Here is a 14139-nt window from a genome sequence, read left to right on the forward strand (position 1 = left end):
CTGAACCAGAGGATCTTGGTCTAACCTCAAATTATGAGAGACAACGGTTCATAAAATTACTGAAATCTGATCTAGCCCCAGAAAATTTCTCAGGAAGTGGCATCTTAGGTTCAATATGAGACATTACTAACTGCTCTGCTGGGTGCACAGGAGGAGGTGTGTTTAACCACTTCCCGACCGCAGTATGTACAATTGGCGGCCGGGAAGTGCACCCCGCAAGGACCGCCGTATTGACAATTGGCGGCGGTCCTTGTAGGGGCATGGGCGGAGCGATCGCGTCATCAGTGACGCGATCCTCCGCCTCCGCCTGGCGCCGCTCACCCGCCGCAACATCCCGCCAGCTATACGGAAGCGCCGGCGGGATGTTAACCCCGCGATCGCCGCATACAAAGTGTATAATACACTTTGTAATGTTTACAAAGTGTATTATACAGGCTGCCTCCTGCCCTGGTGGTCCCAGTGTCCGAGGGACCACCAGGGCAGGCTGCAGCCACCCTAGTCTGCACCAAGCACACTGATTTCCCCCCCCCCTGCCCCAGATCGCCCACAGCACCCATCAGACCCCCCCCTGCCCACCCCCCAGACCCCTGTTTGCACCCAATCACCCCCCTAATCACCCATCAATCACTCCCTGTCACTATCTGTCAACGCTATTTTTTTTTTATCCCCCACCCTGCTCCCTGCCCCCTCCTGATCACCCCCCACCCCTCAGATTCTCCCCAGACCCCCCCCCCCAGACCACCCCCCCTGTTTACTGTATGCATCTATCCCCCCTGATCACCTGTCAATCACCTGTCAATCACCTGTCAATCACCTGTCAATCACCCATCAATCACCCGTCAATCACCCCCTGTCACTGCCACCCATCAGCCAGCCCCTAACCTGCCCCTTGCGGGCAATCTGATCACCCCCCCACACCAATAGATCGCCCGCAGATCCGACATCAGATCACCTCCCAAATCCATTGTTTACATCTATTCTCTCCTCTAAACACCCACTAATTACCCATCAATCACCCATCAATCACCCCCTATCACCACCTGTCACTTTTACCTATCAAATCAGACCCTAATCTGCCCCTTGCGGGCACCCAATCACCCGCCCACACGCTCAGATTGCCCTCTGACCCCCCCTTATCAATTCACCAGTGCATTAATTACATCTGTTCTTCCCTGTAATAACCCACTGATCACCTGTCAATCACCTGCCAATCACCTATCACCCATCAATCACCCCCTGTCACCCCCTGTCACTGCCACCCATCAATCAGCCCCTAACCTGCCCCTTGCGGGCAATCTGATCACCCACCCACACCATTAGATCGCCCGCAAACCCGCCGTCAGATTACCTCCCAAATGTATTGTTTACATCTGTTATCTTCTCTAAACACCCACTAATTACCCATCAATAACCCATCAATCACCCCCTATCACCACCTGTCACTGTTACCTATCAGATCAGACCCTAATCTGCCCCTTGCGGGCACCCAATCACCCGCCCACACGCTCAGATTGCCCTCAGACCCCCCCCCCCCCCTTATCAATTCGCCAGTGCATTAATTACATCTGTCCTTCCCTGTAATAACCCACTGATCACCTGTCAATCACCTGCCAATCACCTATCACCCATCAATCACCCCCTGTCACTGCCACCCAACAATCAGCCCCTAACCTGCCCTTTGCGGGCAATCTGATCACCCACCCACACCAATAGATTGCCCGCAGATCCGACATCAGATCACCACCCAAGCGCAGCGTTTACATCTATTCTCTCCTCTAAACACCCACTAATTACCCATCAATCACCCCCTATCACCACCTGTCACTGTTACCCATCAGATCAGACCCTAATCTGCCCCTTGCGGGCACCCAATCGCCCGCCTACACGCTCAGATTGCCCTCAGACCCCCCCTTATCAATTCGCCAGTGCAATATTTACATCTGTTCTCCCCTGTAATAACCCACTGATTACCTGTCAATCACCTATCAATCACCCATCAATCACCCCCTGTCACTGCCACCCATCAATCACCCGCTGTCACTGCCACCCATCAATCAGCCCCTAACCTGCCCCTTGCGGGCAAACTGATCACCCACCCACACCAATAGATCGCCCGCAGATCCGACATCAGATCACCACCCAAGCGCAGTGTTTCCATCTATTCTCTACCCTAAACACCCACTAATTACCCATCAATCACCCCCTGTCACTGCTACCTATCAGATTAGACCCCTATCTGCCCCTAGGGCACTCAATCACCCGCCCACACCCTCAGAATGCCCTCAGACCCCAGCCCTGATCACCTCGCCAGTGCATTGCTTGCATCTATTCCCCCCTCTAATCACACCTTGAGACACCCATCAATCACCTCCTGTCACCCCCTAGCACACCTACCCATCAGATCAGGCCCCAATTTGCCCCGTGTGGGCTCCTGATCACTCGGCCAATCCCTCAGATCCCCCTCAGACCCCCTTCTGATCACCTCCCCAGTGCATTGATTGCATCTATTTTCCCCTCTAACCACCCCCTGAGACACCCATCAATCACCTCCTATCACCCCCCTAGCACTCCTATCCATCAGATCAGGCCCAATACAACCTGTCATCTAAAAGGCCACCCTGCTTATGACCGGTTCCACAAAATTCGCCCCCTCATAGACCACCTGTCATCAAAATTTGCAGATGCTTATACCCCTGAACAGTCATTTTGAGACATTTGGTTTCCAGACTACTCACGGTTTTGGGCCTGTAAAATGCCAGGGCGGTATAGGAACCCCACAAGTGACCCCATTTTAGAAAAAAAGACACCCCAAGGTATTCTGTTAGGTGTATGATGAGTTCATAGAAGATTTTATTTTTTGTCAAAAGTTAGCGGAAATTAATTTTTATTGGTTTTTTTTCACAAAGTGTCATTTTTCACTAACTTGTGACAAAAAATAAAATCTTCTATGAACTCGCCATACACCTAACGGAATACCTTGGGGTGTCTTCTTTCTAAAATGGGGTCACTTGTGGGGTTCCTATACTGCCCTGGCATTTTAGGGGCCCTAAACCGCGAGGAGTAGTCTAGAAAACAAATGCTTCAAAATGACCTGTGAATAGGACGTTGGGCCCCTTAGCGCACCTAGGCTGCAAAAAATTGTCACACATGTGGTGCCGCCGTACTCAGGAAAAGTAGTATAATGTGTTTTGGGGTGTATTTTTACACATACCCATGCTGGATGGGAGAAATTTCTATGTAAATGGACAATTGTGTGTAAAAAAATCAAACAATTGTCATTTACAGAGATATTTCTCCCACTTAGCATGGGTATGTGTAAAAATACACCCCAAAACGCATTATACTACTTCTCCTGAGTACGGCGGTACCACATGTGTGGCACTTTTTTACACCCTAAGTACGCTAAGGGGCCCAAAGTCCAATGAGTACCTTTAGGATTTCACAGGTCATTTTGCGACATTTGGTTTCAAGACTACTCCTCACGGTTTAGGGCCCCTAAAATGCCAGGGCAGTATAGGAACCCCACAAATGACCCCATTCTAGAAAGAAGACACCCAAAGGTATTCCGTACGGAGTATGGTGAGTTCATAGAAGATTTTATTTTTTGTCACAAGTTAGCGGAAAATGACACTTTGTGAAAAAACACAATTAAAATCAATTTCCGCTAACTTGTGACAAAAAAATAAAAACTTCTATGAACTCACCATACTCCTAACGGAATACCTTGGGGTGTCTTCTTTCTAAAATGGGGTCATTAGTGGGGTTCCTATACTGCCCTGGCATTTTAGGGGCCCTAAACCGTGAGGAGTAGTCTTGAAACAAAAATGACCTGTGAAATCCTAAAGGTACTCATTGGACTTTGGGCCCCTTAGTGCAATTAGGGTGCAAAAAAGTGCCACACATGTGGTATCGCCGTACTCGGGAGAAGTAGTATAATGTGTTTTGGGGTGTATTTTTACACATACCCATGCTGGGTGGGAGAAATACCTCTGTAAATGACAATCTTTTGATTTTTTTACACACAATTGTCCATTTACAGAGGTATTTCTCCCACCCAGCATGGGTATGTGTAAAAAATACACCCCAAAACACATTGTACTACTTCTCCCGAGTATGGCGATACCACATGTGTGGCACTTTTTTGCACCCTAACTGCGCTAAAGGGCCCAAAGTCCAATGAGTACCTTTAGAATTTCACAGGTCATTTTGAGAAATTTCGTTTCAAGACTACTCCTCACGGTTTAGGGCCCCTAAAATGCCAGGGCAGTATAGGAACCCCACAAATGACCCCATTTTAGAAAGAAGACACCCCAAGGTATTCCGTTAGGAGTATGGTGAGTTCATAGAAGATTTTATTTTTTGTCAAAAGTTAGCGGAAATTGATTTTAATTGTGTTTTTTCACAAAGTGTCATTTTCCGCTAACTTTTGACAAGTTAGCGGAAATTGATTTTAATTGTGTTTTTTCACAAAGTGTCATTTTCCGCTAACTTTTGACAAAAAATAAAATCTTCTATGAACTCACCATACTCCTAACGGAATACCTTGGGGTGTCTTCTTTCTAAAATGGGGTCATTTGTGGGGTTCCTATACTGCCCTGGCATTTTAGGGGCCCTAAACCGTGAGGAGTAGTCTTGAAACGAAATTTCTCAAAATGACCTGTGAAATTCTAAAGGTACTCATTGGACTTTGGGCCCTTTAGCGCAGTTAGGGTGCAAAAAAGTGCCACACATGTGGTATCGCCGTACTCAGGAGAAGTAGTATAATGTGTTTTGTGGTGTATTTTTACACATACCCATGCTGAGTGGGAGAAAGATCTCTGTAAATGGACAATTGTGTGTAAAAAAAATTAACAAATTGTCATTTACAGAGATATTTCTCCCACCCAGCATGGGTATGTGTAAAAATACACCCCAAAACACATTATACTACTTCTCCTGAGTACGGCAATACCACATGTGTGGCACTTTTTTGCAGCCTAACTGCGCTAAGGGGTCCAAAGTCCAATGAGCACCTTTAGGCTTTACAGGGGTGCTTACAATTTAGCACCCCCCAAAATGTCAGGACAGTAAACACACCCCACAAATGACCCCATTTTGGAAAGTAGACCCTTCAAGGTATTCAGAGAGGGGCATGGTGAGTCCGTGGCAGATTTCATTTTTTTTTTGTCGCAAGTTAGAAGAAATGGAAACTTTTTTTTTTTCACAAAGTGTCATTTTCCGCTTACTTGTGACAAAAAATAATATCTTCTATGAACTCACTATGCCTCTCAGTGAATACTTTGGGATGTCAAGTATTCAAAATGGGGTCATTTGGGGGGTATTTATACTATCCTGGAATTCTAGCCCCTCATGAAACATGACAGAGGGTCAGAAAAGTCAGAGATGCTTGAAAATGGGAAAATTCACTTTTTGCACCATAGTTTGTAAACGCTATAACTTTTACCCAAACCCAATAAATATACACTGAATGGGGTTTTTTTTTATCAAAAACATGTTTGTCCACATTTTTCGCGCTGCATGTATACAGAAATTTTACTTTATTTGAAAACTGTCAGCACAGAAAGTTAAAAAAATCATTTTTTTGCCAAAATTCATGTCTTTTTTGCTGAATATAATAAAAAGTAAAAATCGCAGGAGCAATCAAATAGCACCAAAAGAAAGCTTTATTAGTGACAAGAAAAGGAGCCAAAATTCATTTAGGTGGTAGGTTGTATGAGCGAGCAATAAACCGTGAAAGCTGCAGTGGTCTGAATGGAAAAAAAGTGGCCGGTCCTTAAGGGGTAGAAAGCCCTAGGTCCTCAAGTGGTTAACAACTGTGACAGCGGATCTTGCTGCGCAGCAACTGTTGTACTGAGTTGGTTCACGGCTGCCGTAAGAATCTGAACCTGCCGTTGTAACTCTTCCATGATATATATTTTATGGTCCGTTATAATGTAACACTGGCTGTGATGCAGGCTATGAAGTGTACACTGAATATACGATAATCGAGGTCAGATTGTCAATTTAGGTCATACACAAAGTCAGATATGCAGTACACAGGGACTGAGGCAGAGCATGGTCAATAACAGACTAGGATCATACACTGGTAATCAGATGGCTAAAGTACAGTAGGCTAAGACAGGTGCGAAAACGTTATATAGGCCAAAGTCATACACATAGGTCAGATGTCAGTCGTTTTGGAAGGATCAAACAGGAGAGAAGTCAGGGACAGGCCAACTCATACACAGGTATCAGATGGCAGTAATACAGAGGGGCTAGGCAGATTCGAGGTCAAGAGGCAGGCAAAGGTCGATACACAGAACAATATTACAATAATACAATACTGACTGACTAGAGTACATATATATATCATGCTGATGTGCAATATATGAAATGTAGCTCTCTGGAACTTTACCTAGACTAAGTAGTAAAGCAAGGTCCAGCGCTCAGAGAACTGAAAGCTATAACGGACAGCGAGTAACTGAATGCCCAGGGTTTATATAGCAGGAATAGAGCACAGACCAAGCCCCCAGGAAAATCAGACCAAGCCCCCAGGAAAATCAGACCAATCAGCAACATCCCTGCAGTAAGTGTCAGTTGACCGCAGGAATCAGCTGACACACTTCAGACATGCCTCCGTAACCTATAAAGGCAGTTCTGAGCTGTACGCGTCCTCCTAGAGAGACTGCCAGAAACAACACGTTGACACTCATCTACAGAGAAGCCGGGGATGTGAACATGCTGACTTACGTCTACAGAGGAGCCGGGGATTCGGCCGACCAAAGAGGAAGAGGAAGTTTCCTCCAGCTGCTCAGAGCAGCCTCCTGAGACAACACCAGGTAAATTTGTTACAATATGCCAAATTTTCCCAGCTTGGGTTAGGATAACATTTGAGGGATCTACCTGAGACAAAGAATCTTTCAGTAGGGCTAAGGGAAAATTAAGGGACTTATCCCAAAAGGGAGTAACCTAGAAGTTCCCTGTGCAAACAGAGTTTATGAGCGTGATTAACCAATAAGAAATTTATTTCAGCTATGTTGCAATATAAAAAAATCTGAAACGCTGACCCTAAGTTACTTATCAAATGTTAGGCTTGGTGGTGTATTCTCCACAGTCAGCATGCAATGCAACGCATGAGCTGGCGTGGAGGAGGTACACACACTAGCACAAGGAAACAGGCTATCCCTAGTATAGTGGAGGGGAGGACTGACTCCAATAGGAGATTGTGGCGCACAGAGCCGGTGCAGATCTGACAGTCACAAACAATGCTTTCGTTATAACGTCTCAGCGCAAAGTAGCGCTGAGCGCATAAACCAGAACTGAGGAGATCAGGACAGGTAGACAGAATGAACGCTTGCTAGCTAGCGGCTACTTAGCGACAGCAAGCGTCCAAAACCAGACAGACTGGAATGAGGCAGCCAATGCGATGCGGCGATGGCGTGCCTCACAAAGACAGGACAGGATAGTCAGAAAATAGCAGGACCAAGATAGACGAACGTAACACAGATAAATATACAATAAGTATGTTTTCCTAGCGTATTACAATTACAGCTATCAATGAAACTATTTGTAACGTCTGACTAACATATGTATATATCGGCAATGAACCGATATATGACATAAGCAGGAACGCTGACTAGGAATGGAGTAATACAGGGAACAGGACTCAGAAGGATTCGCTATCTCTTCGCAGAGATGAACGCAATCCACAAACGGTAACAGAACAGGATTCAGAAGGATTCGTTATCTCTTCGCAGAGATGAACGCAATCCACAAACAGTAACAGAACAGGATTCAGAAGGATTCGTTATCTCTTCGCAGAGATGAACGCAATCCACAAACAGGACCAGGAACAGGATAACTAGCTCAGCACGGGTGTTCACGGTACGCGCAAACTACCAAAACGTGCTGAAAAACTGACTAACTGAACACAGGCTATAAACAGTTCGTGTACGTATACATCAGCGACACTGATGTATCACGTAACACAAATACAAGGAAAATAATAAACGTGCTGGTATGCATATATATTGGCAATGAACCAATATATGATGCAAAACCAGCAAAGTATCTTTAGAACAAGAAACACGATCGGGGGCTAAAGCGACAGCAAGGCAGGCTTAAGCTGAAGCTATGAAAACCCAAGGAAACCCTGCAGGAAGCAGATCTTTATACTGAGGTCATCCAATGGGAGCAGACATGCAGATTCCCACACAGGTGAATGATAATCAGTCACAAGCTGACAGCAGGGAAAGACAGACAAAGCTATGCAGCTTGCATGGAAATAGATCAGAACTGCCTGAGCTGCAGCACTACTACTTCCAGTAATAGCTGCTGCAGCAGCGATCATTACAGTACCCCCGCCTTTAAAAGCGGATTCCAGACGCTTTTCAAAACCGAAATTCCCAACAAAACAGTCTGACTGATAATTCATGATGACCGGGACAGCCCGGCAAGACCGAATTCCAGAATCAGTCCCCACAAGACTGGACCCATCAGAACCAGAACCTACAGAACCATGCCCATCAGTACTACAAGCCCCAATGTGACACCCATCAGAACCATGATTTCCAGAAGAAAGCCCTCCGAAATTCCCTGAGCGATACCCACCGCCTTCCAGGAACCGTTCAGAAACGCCAAAGCCTTTGCAATGCCCACCAGTACTGTCTTTACCAACACAAAACCCACTGTTGAACCAGTCCAAGGCACCAGGACAAGTTTTCTCAGAGACCTCCCAGAACACCTTGAAGCTCCAAAGAGATCCCCATAGGTCAGAATGCCCCTTAGGCTCACATGGAGAACTATCAAGAACCCCTATGGAACCTAGGGAAATTCCCAAGTCAGGGCCACAAGGACAAACATCAATATCAGGGCTTTCAGGGACCAGAACCATCTCTGGGCATGCAGGCAGACTGGCAACATCAGAACGTGTTCCCACTAAGGAAGCATCAGAGCACGCTAACACCTTAGACACACTTGGGCATTCTGGCACACAAAGAACATCTGGGCACACCGGCACAAGAGAAACCTCTGGGCATGTCAAGGAACTGTGAGCCTCAGGGTCAGCCAAGACAGGACCAAAACCAGGACTGGCCAAAAAAAAATCATCATGACTAAACTTCGCAACTACTGGACTTTTACACGAGAATGCTGGATCAGACTTTGATGTCGCTGATTCCAGCAAAGTCAGTAACAAATCAGATTCAGGGGCACTAACAAGACAGGACAAATCTTCTGATGTATGCACTGAACCAGATAGGGACTCCACAACTACCTCTGGACTGGGCAGAGACTCATTTAATACACTGGATTGGAGCTCATGAGGCGCTGCAGAACAAGTCAGTATTGCAGCAGCCCCCACTGGACTAGGCAAAACTGAGGAATTCCCTGGACAGGAAGGGGACTCTGGAACCTCTGCCACAGCGGCCAGAGAACCAGAATCTTTCAGGATACAGGGCTGGGTTTCAGGAACACTCATCAGACCGGACTGAAATTCTGAGATTTCTATTATTTTGACCAGAGAATCAGAATTATCCATGTTACAGGGCAAGACTTCTGAAACATTCAGAGGACAGGGCTGGAGTTCCTCGGCTGTTACAACACTGGAGAGGGACTCAACATTGGTTAAATCAGACTGTGTACAGGGCAAGGTATCTGACACACTTGCTGACGAGGACAATATTTCAATGACTTCTGCTTTGCTGGGCAGAAATTCATCAAGTTTTATTAGAGCAGACTGTAATTCCAAAACAGCTGCTAGACAAGTGAATATTACTGCAACACCAACTGAGGTAAGCAGTGCTTCAGCCTCCTCTGCTAGAGGGTTTAAAGTATCCAAAGTACTGGGTGAAGCATAAGACTCTGCGACCACAGCTTCACTGGACAGGATCACTGAACAGTCCATATTGCAGGGCAAAACCATGGAAGCACCTGCTGGACAGCATAATGATTCTGTGACCTGAGTTTCATTGGAGAGATCTACTGCACAATTCATGGTACATGGCAAATTTATTGGAAAATTTTCTGAACAAGGTAATAATTCTGCGATTTCAGGTTCACATAGCAGATGCTCTGAGCTATTCACGAAACTAGAGCGAGGTGTAGAAACAGGAAGATCAAGACACAATGTTTGCGCATCTGAATCACCATTCATTTGTAAAATTGGAAAATTCAGATGCTGGGGTTCTGAGTTTACTAGACAGGATTGCTGGGACTCGGAAACTGATGTAGTGCATCTATTGGCATCTGCTGGATCAGACAGGAGTTGAACTTTATTAACACAGGTAATTTCTGCAGAAGTGTTTGCAGAGACAGGCAAGATTTTTCTGGTGTCTGTTTAACTAAACAAAGAGTCATGAGTACTGGCTAGGCTGGACTCGGAAGTCAGCAGGACCTCTGGATTCTCTGCTGAGAAATTTGCGCAGGGCAAGGTTAAGAATGTATCAGTGGCTTCTGTTTTACTGGGAAGTAACACTGAGTTATCCATGGTACAGGGTGGAATTGCAGGAACTTCAATTTCACACAAAAAGAGCTCCGAATCACCTGCTGAATCAGCCAAAGGTGCTGAAGCAGGCGGGTCAGAACGCCAAATTTGCGAATTCGGAGTCACATAAAAATCATCCAAAATCAGTTCCCACACATCAATCAAGGGAGCCACACAGTCATACCTACACACACCAGCCTCTATTAGGTTATAGGCTGACTTAATGCATGCGTTCAATACCATTTCACTTTTTGCACTGTAAAATTGACAAAATGAACTTGAATCATTCTTCCATTCACAGACCAGGGCTTCCATCTCTCCCCTCTCGAATGGAGGATCCCATGCATACTTAACAGCGAAACATTTAGGCTGATCACAGTCTGCAGATATGATTGTGGCAGGCACATGTATAAGGTTAATTAGCAGGTGATTGGCAGATTCCTTATTCTTAAGAATCTCTAATACCTGTAGCAAGTGTTGAACTGTAGTGTATGCAAACTTCCCTTGGTTCACAAATAAGTTGATTTGTTCAATACTCTGTAATATCTCATCATAATCATACTCAGATAATTCTTTTAAACAAAAATCTTTATTTTCCCTAGCCAGGGAGGAAAGTTCATTAGTAGTTTCATAAGTCCATTTAACTCCCCTGAAAGACAATTGCATTTCATTATCTGTTAATGGCAGAATCTCATTATAGGTCTCAGTCGCTAAGGATAACGATTCTGCAGATTGGACACGTTTCTTAGAACGTTTGCGTTTTGCCTTTGACCTTGCGGTTTTTGGTGATTTATTCAAAGCTGCAGGAAAATTATCAGTAACACTTTCTGCTTGCTGCTCATTCTTGCAAGCAATTGAAGGAGCAGCTGATTGGCCTGCTGCCAGGAGTTCATTAAGAGGAAAAGGCAATGAATCTATGCGCAACCAGTTATGGATCACAAACGCTAGAAATTCCAGCGGTCTATCTTTCAAATCGGAATGATTGAGAACATCAAATGCCCACTGGAATAATTCCCCTTTAAACAAAATATAACTTAGTTGGAGTGCCCAGGTTGAAACAGGAGTCGCTTGGAGATCAGGATTGGTCAGGAACCTGGCACATTCAGAGAAAAACTCATTTTCTGTTTCAGAGCTAAGTTCTTCAAATTTCTTAAAGGAACAGGAACCATAATTAACAGTGTCATACTTTCTGGGAATCCCCCCCACAATGGGGATTGGTAATGGGGTTTTCATAATGTTAGGCTTGGTGGTGTATTCTCCACAGTCAGCATGCAACGCATGAGCTGGCGTGGAGGAGGTACACACACTAGCACAAGGAAACAGGCTATCCCTAGTATAGTGGAGGGGAGGACTGACTCCAATAGGAGATTGTGGCGCACAGAGCCGGTGCAGATCTGACAGCCACAAACAATGCTTTCGTTATAACGTCTCAGCGCAAAGTAGCGCTGAGCGCATAAACCAGAACTGAGGAGATCAGGACAGGTAGACAGAATGAACGCTTGCTAGCTAGCGGCTACTTAGCGACAGCAAGCGTCCAAAACCAGACAGACTGGAATGAGGCAGCCAATGCGATGCGGCGATGGCGTGCCTCACAAAGACAGGACAGGATAGTCAGAAAATAGCAGGACCAAGATAGACGAACGTAACACAGATAAATATACAATAAGTATGTTTTCCTAGCGTATTACAATTACAGCTATCAATGAAACTATTTGTAACGTCTGACTAACATATGTATATATCGGCAATGAACCGATATATGACATAAGCAGGAACGCTGACTAGGAATGGAGTAATACAGGGAACAGGACTCAGAAGGATTCGCTATCTCTTCGCAGAGATGAACGCAATCCACAAACGGTAACAGAACAGGATTCAGAAGGATTCGTTATCTCTTCGCAGAGATGAACGCAATCCACAAACAGTAACAGAACAGGATTCAGAAGGATTCGTTATCTCTTCGCAGAGATGAACGCAATCCACAAACAGGACCAGGAACAGGATAACTAGCTCAGCACGGGTGTTCACGGTACGCGCAAACTACCAAAACGTGCTGGAAAACTGACTAACTGAACACAGGATATAAACAGTTCGTGTACGTATACATCAGCGACACTGATGTATCACGTAACACAAATACAAGGAAAATAATAAACGTGCTGGTATGCATATATATTGGCAATGAACCAATATATGATGCAAAACCAGCAAAGTATCTTTAGAACAAGAAACACGATCGGGGGCTAAAGCGACAGCAAGGCAGGCTTAAGCTGAAGCTATGAAAACCCAAGGAAACCCTGCAGGAAGCAGATCTTTATACTGAGGTCATCCAATGGGAGCAGACATGCAGATTCCCACACAGGTGAATGATAATCAGTCACAAGCTGACAGCAGGGAAAGACAGACAAAGCTATGCAGCTTGCATGGAAATAGATCAGAACTGCCTGAGCTGCAGCACTACTACTTCCAGTAATAGCTGCTGCAGCAGCGATCATTACATCAAAACTGTATTATTGCTATCTATTCAATAAACTTTTCTCCTTAGTTTTCTCACAGGAAATGTTTTCTTACTTAATCAATACCAATAAATAATATCAATAAAACATCCTTCCAAGACCCACGTAGGGTGTCATTTAAAATCCATTTAGGGCCTTTTTCCACTACACAGCTGAATCGCAAAATCGTAAATTGCTAGGGATTTTTAACCATTTCAGGATTTTTCACCTTATGCATCAGAGCAATTTTCACCTCCCATTTATTCGCCGATAACTTTATCACTAAATATCACAATGAATTGATCTATATCTTGTTTTTTTCCGCCACCAATTAGGCTTTCTTTGGGTGGTACATTTTGCTAAGAATTATTTTTATATAAATGCATTTTAACCGGAATATTAAGAAAATAATGGAAAGAAAAAAAATTATTTCTCAGTTTTCAGCTGTTATAGCTTTAAAATAATACATGCTACCATAATTAAAACCTATGTATTTTATTTGCCCATTTGTCCCAGTTATTACACCATTTCAATTATGTCCTTATCACAATGTATGGCGCCAATATTTTATTTGGAAATAAAGGTGCATTTTTTTTTCAGATATGCATCCATCACTATTTACAAGCTCATAATTAAAAAAAATGTTTGTAAAATACCCTCTTCACATGCATATATAAAAAGTTCAGACCCTTAGGTAACTATTTATGTTGTTTTTTTTTTTTATTGTTAATTTTTTTTTTCATTAAAAATTTTATTTGGGTAATTTTTGGTGTTGGAGGTAAACAGTTAATTTAAAATTTAATAATATGGGTTTATTTCATTAAAAAGTGTATGTAGATGTAGTATTACTATTTTCTCTTTTTTAGTCCTGGAAGCGAGAAGGGAAACTTTTTTTTTTTTCCTTCAGAAAGACGACGGGTTTTGAAAAGAAGCCGTCGGTTTTGATCTCACCCGCACAGCCGCAGCTGCCTGGACGTGAGCATCACATCCAGGCAACATAAATGGTTAAATCGCTAGGGTTGCTACTTTATCATAGAAATCATGAGAAGTATTTTCCACTATAGTGATTCGATTTGCAAATTGCAAATCGCAATCGCTTTCTGGAGCTATTTTACAAGGGATAATGCAATGCAAATAAAAATCGCAATTGCATAACAAAATTAATGAAACTTTGCAATCGCT

General features: G+C 44.2%; 1 protein-coding gene across 1 annotated transcript in view; it reads left to right on the plus strand.

The window, feature by feature from the left end:
• LOC137519355 (polycystin-1-like protein 1) overlaps window positions 1–14139 on the plus strand; it is a 705387-nt gene that overhangs the window by 297388 nt on the left and 393860 nt on the right. The gene's annotated exons all lie outside the window — the stretch shown is intronic.

The sequence above is a fragment of the Hyperolius riggenbachi genome, chromosome 5 (assembly GCF_040937935.1).
Source record: "Hyperolius riggenbachi isolate aHypRig1 chromosome 5, aHypRig1.pri, whole genome shotgun sequence".
Taxonomy (NCBI): Eukaryota; Metazoa; Chordata; class Amphibia; order Anura; family Hyperoliidae; genus Hyperolius; species Hyperolius riggenbachi.